Here is a 7,743-nt window from a genome sequence, read left to right as displayed (position 1 = left end):
TAGTATGGCTTGGACTGAGAGGATTCCTGGCTTGAGTTCACGGGGGTCGGTACTCTGGAGATGGACACACACAGACCGAGATCCCTCAGTGCTCCCAGGTGTGTGTTCGCAGTGGTTCGGTGCTGTGACAGACTGAGGACATCGCTCTGTCCTGGCTCCTGGGTGCCCGGGCTGAGGGAGCAGTTCTGGGGGTCGGGCAGTAAGTTAGGAACACTTTGGGACTCTGGTGTTCACAGCTGCACCTCTCAGGGTGTGCTCACCTGCCTCAGGTGCGTTTGCTGCAGTCAGACTCCTCTCAGCCTGGTTTCTGTGGGGACCAAGCCCCAGGGATTGGTGTCTCCATGCTCTGTGCTGACCCTGGGACCCACAGGGGTGAGGATTGGTGTTGTGAGACTCTGTACAAATGTGTGACTTATGAAAGACCCTCAGAAGTTAAGAACATCCGTTCTGCTGTTCTCCTCTCAAATGGGATAATCCATGTACTTTTACTATAGACTGTATTTCCCAGCTGCCTTAATTTCTTTAAATTGCTTTGTGAGTTGCTGAAGTCATCAGCAGAAACACTGGAGTCAGCTGGATTTTTAGCATTTAAAATGATATAAGACCATTTTCCTTCAGAAAGAATCTTAAAAAATTTAATTATTTTTTTTCCTTTTTCCTATTTCTCTTTCTTTTTCATTTAATGACGGGGTTGTTGAAACCTCCCATTAAAAGTGCCATAAAATAAAACAGACAAATAAAAAAGCTTAGAGCAGAATGTGACAGTTTGGCTGAAAACATCAGGCATTTGCTGCTGCAGTGCCTTTTCTTACGTGGAGAAGGAGGGAATGAGGAGGAGGGGGGTGCTTGGGGGTGGCTCTTGTGTTTCATGCTCAAGTTAATGCCTCATAACCAGTATTGCAGCATGGTACCTTCTCCTTGGAAACTAGATATAGAAATAGATAAAAATGTTAATAACCCAAGCCCAATTCAAACAGCTGCTGTAGGTTGGGTCAGGCCCAAATCTGGCCTCCAGGTGAGGGTGGTGAGTACTCTAAGCATGTGTAGACCAAAGGATAGTGATGCAGGACTAAATCTTGGCCTCCTAAAACTTGCTGGGCGGACTTGTCTTCCATAATTAACCCAATTAACCAGCCTGGTTCAGCTGAGTTGATTTTGAAGCACTAAGTTTGGAGACAAAGGCAAAAGTTGCTAAGAGCTCATCTGAAATGAGGAAGCCAAGGTAGCTTTTCCCCTTGTAGTGTGCTTAAGCTGTGTTTGTGTTTTTTTTCCTGTGTACCCAGACACACATTAAAAAGATTGAACATAATAAGTTAATTGTTTGCCTAATCCTTAATGAAGATTGCTATTTCCTCTTCAGAATTGCTGCTTGAAGTAAGATGCATTAAAGCTCTGTCACAATCGTTTTTGTTGGGAGTAGGTGGAGCTCAGAGGGAGTTTTGTCTTCCTGCTGTGTCTCCTGACAACGTGGTGATCCTGTCACTGCTCTGTCCCTCAAAGGCAGCTTCCCCAACCCAAAATAGAAGGAAAATTAAAATACAAGTCTCATTAGCTGCAGTGCCCTGCATCGGCGATCCAGGAGGATCCCTCTGAGGGGCACTGCTGGGCAAATACCTGCAGTAACTGCCTGCTGCTTGGCTGGGATGGTGAGGAGCTCCTGGAGGGGGATTCCTTTCTGCCCCTTGTTTTTGTGAAAACGTGGAGGTTTTGCAGCTGTTCTGAAGGCCTTGTTCTGTGGCTGGCTCTCTTCTCTGTGGCAGTGCTGCCTCCCCCGAGCTCCCTGTCGTTTGTAATTATGGTGGGTTTGCATCAACCCATCCATCCCTGCCCTCCAGTTGTAATTATGCTTTTTGATGCCATTGAATTGCAAAGATCTGGGGAAAAGGCTTTAACCGTCTCTGATAGCAGAATGTGACACATCATTCAGCCGGGCTGGGGCAGTGGCTCCTCAGCCTTGCTCCGAGCTCACTCAGCTGTTCTGCTGGTGAGTGACAGCCCCGGAAAGCTCTCGTTTACAGAGTCATGAAGTCCCTCAAGGTGAGCAGTTAATTCATGCCCAGCCAGGGCCCGTCCATCCACTCCTGCCAGAGTGGTGCAGGTGGGTGAGGGAAGAGTGTGAGCTTAACAACCCAAACCATTATCAAACCCAGCAGTGCACATTTGCTTCTAACAGACTTATTTTGCCCTAAAGTTTCATTTGTCTCATTTTGCTCATTTCAGATGTTGCTCCAGTAACTCCTTCATTACAGCAAATCAAATAAACAAATGAAAAATTAAAGCTATTGTTATCCAGCCGTTCCCCGGGGGGGCTGTGGTTCTTTGCATATTTATGATGCTTTTTGGGCTGTGTGTCCGATGAGAACAGATGGCAGGTGGGTTACACTGCCTTACCTGCTCCAGCAGACTGGCAGGTGGCCACGATGAAAAGCCACAGAGCAGCTCTGGGAGAAGTACATTGTAGTCATTGAAAGCTATTTTCAATTGCTTATCAGGTGTTGGGTTTGGTTTTTCTTGTGGTCTTTTCTCCTGTGCTGTTCATTAGCCCTTCTGGAATTTAAATGGCCCGTTTTATGGGTGAGAGTTAACTGGCTTTGGCAGATAGAATTGCTGCATGAATACAGAGATGTGGACATCGATAGGAATGCAAGTCACTCGAAGTATTCTGACTGCTAGAATATTTCTTCTCCTTCTTTATTTAATTTTGCTGTTTGGAGTGAAAGGAACACATTTAAATAATAAAACGAACCACAATGTGCCTGCTGCTCTATTCAGGGAGTTTTTCTAATTTCACTCCTTTCTGCAGAACTGCTATAAATACTCTGACATGAGAATGCCTGAGAAATAGGTCACAGCAAAACCTGCTAATATGTACATTTGATAGAAGTCCTTCCAAAGTTCTGATTTCTTTCAGTGTTTCATAAAGCAAACAATGTGAAGATTAGACTGGTGTTTTCAAGAATACCTCTCCTAGAGTGGGAACCAGATGAACAGTGCTCTGCTCCTTTTCACCCCAGACATGGGCTCATGAGATCTGGTCCAGATCTTGACCAGGGAAGACTCCTGCAGGCTGGAGTCCTGGGAGAGCAGGAGCATCAGTATTGTGATTCTCTCTTCTTGGGACAGTTTGGTGTTTGAGACCAAACCTTCCCCAAGGGCTCCTGCCACTGGTCTGAAAGGTGTGCAGGTCCCAGCCACTGGAGAGGCTCCTAAAGAAAAGAGCTGATCTCTGTAAGCAAAGTCGGGGAAAAAAGCACTGAATGTGGGACCAAATAAAATTCTAAACTGGCTTTGGCATCAGACTAAGTAGAATTTCTGGCTGGAACTCTGGAGGTTTTGGCTTGCTGGGAGCAGTCAGGCAGGAGCTCCAGAGGTGGGTGGTGGGCACTAATGGGGATCAAAGCAGTGTGTTGGCTGCATTTTGGCAAAAGAATTTGAATTTTGCAAATCTCCTTTTAAGCTTTTCTCCCAGGGCCTGGGAGCTGGATCTTCTGAGAGACATGATGCACACTGCAGCTCAGTCTGATTTATTTTTTCCCCCAAAGCAGTTTGGAGGAACTTCAGATAATCATCACAATGTGTGGACACTTATTTAAACTGAACAGAACTTTCAGCTGTGAAAAGTTGCTTAGAAAAGCTCTTTTGGGAGGAAGAGTAATCTTAAAAAACAGAATGAAAATATGCGCTCTATTTTTTGAAAGTTCTTTGTGGACTTCTAAGTATTTTTGATGATAAGGGAATTCATGGGCATGGTTGGACCTGAGTAGAAAATATGGGCTGTGAAAACTTGTGTTTGCAGATGATACAGTACACAAAGAATCAAATGATGCTTTAGATTCTCATTAAGGTAATCTGTGTTTTATTTACAGTAATATAAATGACCTGCTTTGCTCCACGGTGGTTAATAGACCGAATATGCCCTGAGGCTTTCCTAAAGGATAACAAGGCTGGCATGTATTAGGGCACTGGTGTTTAATAAATCTGCTAGCCTTGAAAAAGGGAGGAAAGAGAAAACATAATGCAAACAGAATGTGACAGCATAAATCAACTGTTTGGAATGTGGGAGCCTGAAGTTGAGGTAATAACCAGTAAGAGAAACCAGTAGGAAAAAACCCTGCAGTGATGGGAGAGTGGAAAAGGTAGAGTTGAATTGCAGCCCCAGTAGCAGGAATACAATAGGAAGTGATTGCCTTTTTCAGTGAGGCTGATCCCCTGGGATGCCGGTGAGCTTCCCCCGGGATCAGGGAGGAGCTGCAGGGTGCCCAGCTTTCTGTTGGCATCGTCCTGCATGTTCTGGGGCAGGGCCCGACTCCCCTGGGCTGCCCCGCGTCCCTGGCAGGACCTGCTGTGGGTTCGTGCTCCTGCCCGGCCCAGGTGTGCCCTGAAGTGCTCTGGCAGCGGGGTGGGCACAGGCATTTGGTGTTTAATCACCACTCTGCCGCTGTTAGTTCTTAATATACTCGCAGCAATAAATGCAAGATGATCTATTCCTGCCGGGCTCCCAATGTTTATCATTAATAGAGAATGAACTGACATAAAAGCTTAAGTATCTCTTTCCCCTCCTGTAGTGAGTAAAAACTTGATTTCCTTAACTAATAGATCGCTGTCAGTGTAACAGGAACGGAGTTTCCAGTCTGTAGTTAAACAAAAAAAAAAAATCGCTTGCTCCATTTACTTCATAGAGGAAAAAAAAGAAGAGCTGAGCAGCTCGTGCTTTGTGTGTGAGAAATGCTGCGTTTCGGAGGCAGGGATGGCATTAACATTCTAATGGTGGCTGCTTAAGTGCAATCAATGTACTGCAGGTGTTCAACAGATCCCGGGGATGGAGTGTTCCTTGTCTGAAGGTGGAATTGGCTGCCTGCCTTCTGCTCTTTGGGGGCTGATTCAGTTTGTCTGTTTGCTCATATTTTACAATAAATTGGAGACCTGTGACCATCATAGTAACACTTAGAACAAAAGCCCTTGAGTACTTTTATCTTTAGAGTAAATGATACTGACTCAGATTAGAGACATTTGGAATTTTCCTCATGAAATGGAATGTCAGCAGTAGGAATCTGTAAGTCCTTTACTGCTGTTTTCTCGACATCAGAGTGAGATCCAGCACCAGGTTGGAGCTCAGGAAATGGTCTGGATTGTGGACAAAGCCCCAATGGCTTTTCTGTTGCATCTCTTTGGAGCAGGATGGTGTTGGTACAGCCTGGGCTGCAGTCAGTGCTCCTGGCAGGGCTTCCCTGAGCTGCTCCAACACCAGCACACAGCTTGTAAGAAACCAGAGTGCTCTGAGCTGCAAACCTTGGAGAGGGCTGGACACAGCCAGGGAAATGCTGATCATTCCCTGCTTCGGGGCTGCATTGGCTCAGCAGTGATGGTCCCAGCTGGAGTCCACTGCAGTGACCAGAGTGATACTGGGCTGGAGCTGAAGCAGGGGAATAAATCAATTATGCCAGGGACTTCTTCTTGTCTTTCTAGTTTGTCTCCCTTGGGCATTTGTGGCCTTGTTTTCAAGGGTGTTGGTCCCATTATACCACTCTGTCAATGAAAATGGGCTTTAAAGAGAAAATGAAACCCAGACTTTCCCCTGTAGATTTTAAAGATGCTTGTGGAGATTTTGGGGTTTGGTCCAGAGCACACTGCAATCAAGGCAGTCCTTCAAGTGGTTGAGCTGGGTAGTGAGTACAGCCACAGAGGTAAAAACCAGAGTTTAGCACAGCAGCAGAGAACCCCCAAATATCTGGGCTCCCGGGGGGAACTGAACTGAGGACAAAGCTTCTGGCAAACTGGCAGAGCTGGGTGTTTGGGGGCAGTGGCACCCCAGGGAAGGGAGGACAGGCATTCTGGAGAATGAATGTGTTCTTCTGACCCGATAGTCCCTGTGGACATGGAGAACACAAAGCAATCTCATTGTAAAATATTCATAGACAGCTGCTCTATAGCATTTATCCCAGTGTTACTGAAGTCTTGAGCTTGTTTATAATTAAAGCATTTATGTTTCAGATGCTTAACAGGGTGTTTTAAATGTTTAGGTCTTGTAAATGATGTTTATTTATGGTTAGCTAATTAAGTCAGCACAGTTCAGCTTGGTCTCAGATCCAGTCCAAAAGCTGAGCAGTGACATTCCCTGTTCCTTTGGAAGCAGCTGATCCCAAGGGGATCCCCACTCGTTCCCCAGGCAGCTCTGGGTGTGTGACTGCCGTGTGTTGGCCACCCAGGTGGGATGGCTGCGTTCCTGGCTGGGAAATGGGATGCACAGGAATCCAGCAGCTGTTCAGTGAAGCTGCCTGTGCTGTCAGGGGCACTGAGTCCCTGGGCTGTTGGAGTCTTTGGTGTCATCCAGCCCTCCAGCCTCCTGCTGCTCTCTTTGGTGCCAAATGGTTCTCTTGGCCACCTCCCTGACCACGGGGTGTTTTGGGAGCAGCTTTGCTGCTGTGGAAGGGATCTCAGTTCTGGGAGGGGAGAGCAAAAGTGCCAGATGAGTGTTGGCTGCTCATGGGCAGGGAGGTGAGACTTTGGACAGCCCCTGGGCTGGAGGGGGACAGTGTCCTGCTGCTCCTTGGCACGTGGGATCCAGTGAGGCTGCAGCAGGAAAGGACTTTGGGTTCTTGAAATGAAAGCCAAAGTTTGCAGCAGCACCACGGACAGTGGGTCTGGTTTGGGGCCACCCCTGCCCTCCCCAGGGATGCAGAGCCTTTACTTCCAACTGCAGGAGCCGGGGGAACGCCCAGCCTGGAGGGGAAACCTGGTGAGCTGCGGGTGGGGGGTTAGAGCTCCCTCTCCAAACACACTCAAGTGTGAGCAGTTAATTAATTACCTTTCCTCCTTTCGGGAGTGCGAACTCCCTGGTTCTGAGGGCAGGAATTGTGTCTCTGCTGCCGTGGATGCTGAGCACGATGCCGTGCTGGATTCTGTGCGGTGTCAGTGCTATTGTGATGCAAATGCTAATAATGCAAAGGAAGATCGAGGTAAAGAGCTGTTGGCACCAGCTGGAAGGCTGGGATGCGTTTTGTTTCCACCAGTTAATCCTGCAAGGCTGTGATACCCTGTCACTATTTCTCAGTTTCTTTTTTTTTGCATTGCTGAAGTATTAGCGTGAGGGGTTGGCCTTTAACATCCCGAAGTTCATGCTTTTAATATTTGAATTCGTGTAATTATTCCCATCCTCTTTCTCCCTACTGTGGAGTTTTGCTTTCAGAAGAATTCTACCTTAAAAGCAGCAACTAAATGAGGTCAAAAAGTGCATGTATGGAAAGCATATCTTGTCTAGGACATACAAGTGATGGTTCATCAGCCTCTTGGCTGTGTTCAAAGGGGTATTAGCAATAGCATGTGTAACCTCCCGTTGCTTTACTATCCAGGTTTTTTACTGTATGTTTTATCCACCAATGCAAAAGCTTCTGCTCAATGAGGTTTGCTGATGGACTGGCCCTATAAAACAATTCCTGCTGGTGATGAAAGCGTAGTTCAGACATTCCCCCTGAGGCTGTGCTGCCCCGTGGGCACTTTACAGGGGCCAGATGGTTGGTACATGTGCCAAATGCCACATAGAAATTCATGGCATCTCTGTGGCTAACCAGTGCATTTCAGTTAGTGTAAATCAAAACACAGCCCCAAATTACTTCTTAACCAAATTGTAGCACTTTAATGTAACTGTTCCCAGGCCGGCTGGAGTGGGGTTTGGGTTTGTTCATTTCGGGAACCATCTGTGCCTTTCAGCGCGGCTCCAGAGCAGTGAAAATAACTGCGGACAGC

At 46.9% G+C, this 7,743-nt stretch overlaps 1 long non-coding RNA gene across 1 annotated transcript; it reads right to left on the bottom strand.

Moving 5' to 3' along the window:
* Positions 1-3,833: 3,833 nt before the first annotated feature.
* Positions 3,834-6,869, bottom strand: LOC135402210 (uncharacterized). Its single transcript, XR_010425055.1, has 2 exons — positions 6,806-6,869; positions 3,834-4,631 (listed from the first exon to the last, which is right to left on the bottom strand). It is a non-coding gene; the product is annotated as an uncharacterized LOC135402210 (long non-coding RNA).
* Between the last annotated feature and the right edge of the window lie 874 nt (positions 6,870-7,743).

Source organism: Pseudopipra pipra, chromosome 24 (genome assembly GCF_036250125.1).
Source record: "Pseudopipra pipra isolate bDixPip1 chromosome 24, bDixPip1.hap1, whole genome shotgun sequence".
In the NCBI taxonomy this organism is placed as follows: domain Eukaryota; kingdom Metazoa; phylum Chordata; class Aves; order Passeriformes; family Pipridae; genus Pseudopipra; species Pseudopipra pipra.
Note: the sequence above shows the minus strand (reverse complement) of the source record. Positions and strands in the feature narration are given on the sequence as shown.